This window comes from Pteropus alecto, unplaced genomic scaffold (genome assembly GCF_000325575.1).
Source record: "Pteropus alecto unplaced genomic scaffold, ASM32557v1 scaffold79, whole genome shotgun sequence".
Lineage (NCBI taxonomy): Eukaryota > Metazoa > Chordata > Mammalia > Chiroptera > Pteropodidae > Pteropus > Pteropus alecto.
In genome coordinates this window covers 6,646,332-6,648,489 of record NW_006494612.1, presented here as the reverse complement: position 1 = coordinate 6,648,489, position 2,158 = coordinate 6,646,332, and the positions used below count along the sequence as shown (strand labels likewise).

The 2,158-nt window shown below is 36.7% G+C and overlaps 1 pseudogene; it reads left to right on the top strand.

The window, feature by feature from the left end:
* Positions 1–1,483: 1,483 nt before the first annotated feature.
* LOC112474444 lies at positions 1,484–1,601 on the top strand (annotated as a pseudogene).
* The last annotated feature ends 557 nt before the right edge of the window (positions 1,602–2,158 follow it).

Sequence of the window (2,158 nt, the reverse complement as noted above, 5' to 3'; positions counted from 1 at the left end):
ATGGCAATGCAGTCCACAGGGCATCCGCCCTCTCTAAAGAGCAGCCTAGCTCCCTGCCTCAAGAAGGGTCAGGCAACACTGTGGGAAGTGGGAAGGTGAGGACGTGCTTTTTACGCTGCAACCTCCACATCTGGGAAGGTAGAAACCTGGCCAGTGCTGGGATCAGCTAAAAGAAAGCAAGTGGGTTTCTGCACTCTGCTAAGTAGGCTGTGGGGAATATTTGAAGTTGAGCCTGTCAGCTGACTATACAAATAACTGAGCGAGAAAGCAGAAAATGATAATTTGCTAGATTGAGCAAAGAAAACTCTCCATGAATGAATATTGCCACTGTCCAATTTCCCCAAACAAAATCTGTGGCATAAAACACTGACCAAGTTGAGCCTGTGATGCGTCTTATGTTTCTCACTCGCACAGGAGGCGTAGCTTTGTAATCAGACAAACCTGAGTTTGAATCCTAGTTCACTTACTTACAAGTTACATGACCTTAGGCAAGTTACTCTACCTCTCAGAGTCTCAGCCATAAAATGGGAATAACAGAACCGCACCCTAGGAAGGCTGTCAGGATAAGACAGGGTGATGATAGAAAGCTTCTAAGATAGTGCCTGGTATTTGTAAATAATCAATACCCGTTCCTTCCTTGCTCGCCCTTTCCTTCTTGCTTCCTACCTCCTAATTAATGATTATTTACAGGGACTTTGAAAATTTTTCTTATTTCCAAAAAGGTAAATAGCAAATCCTAACGACAACAACAAAATCTTTCATTTTAAAAATGAAGCTTTAGGAGAGGTCAGCCGATGAGCTTTTAAGCTTAAAACTTCCATCTAGTTTTTGAGGGGAGCTAATCAGTATAGTTTGTTTTCTTAATAAGGCCGGGAGAGGCCATAACCGCTTCAGAGTACAGTCACAGCATCTGAAGACAGCCTTCTTTCCTCCAAGATCTTGCTAAGGAGCAAGACTCCCAGCAGCACTGGTTGGAATGATTAAAGGTAGAACATATCAAACTTGGCAATGATGTTTGACTTTAAAGGAAGCTAACTTTAGCGATTCACAATGGGGCCTCAAAATAAGGATAATGAATTTGAAAGTATTTTGAAAAGCAATTTGAAAGGCAATATTGTGCTCATGTTATACCTATTATTAAAAAGAAAATTTTGAATTCAGGTTGTGAAAACTGTTATGCTCTCATCTGGCTCTCCTTTTCTAAAAATTGAGGTATCACTGTTATCTCCAACACAGCCCACCCTAAACTATCTCGCCATGGAAAAGGTGAGAGGGGCAGTTAAGCAAACATTTAAACTGAAAGAGTTACCATACTGGTTAGTGTTTCTTTCTTTTTTGTTTTCAAAAGGAAAAAAGTTTTCTTAAAACTGCCCCCATGTTGGCTTAAATAATTTTTATCATATTGTTCTTTAAATATGTACACAATTATATAATTCGATATAAGTGTTTTATGCTTGTAGCTTATTAAAAACTTTAAGAACAAGTCTATGGCCATGCCCCCCGAACAAGCCTGATCCCATTTGATCTCGGAAACTAAGCAGAGTTGGGCCTGGTTAGTACTTGGATGGGAGACCACCTAGGAAAACCAGGTGCTGTAGGCATAAAAATATAAAAAATAAGGGATTGTAAACTAACAAGGTCCTTGCAATCTGTGAGGTCAACCAAGGGTTGCCTCGCCTAAATAAACAAAACAAAACAAAACAAAAGAAAAAAAACAAAAAACAAAACTATACAAAATTTAAAAATTTTAGAGATCTGTTGCATAACAATGTGAATATACTTAACATTATCAAACCACACACTTAAAAATGTTTACGATGGTAAATTTTATGTTTTTTAACCACAATTGAAAAAAAACCTGTAAGAACAAATCATATTTACAAATTTAATAAAAACAAAATCACTAGATAAATTCAAATAAAAAACATTAATTTAATGTAAAGGTGGTAACATTTTGCTGAAACTAAACAGCCAATGTTGGATTTAATTACAATTTATACAAGTAATCATAAAAGCATAATAAGATGCTTTTATGCATTTTGTTTCAATTGTTGACTTAGGTATTTAATTTTGGGCATGATGGACAGTCATTTGAATCACAATCATCATTATCATAATTTTTCTTCCCATCAGGTTACTCATTTGAAAGCATCAGTTG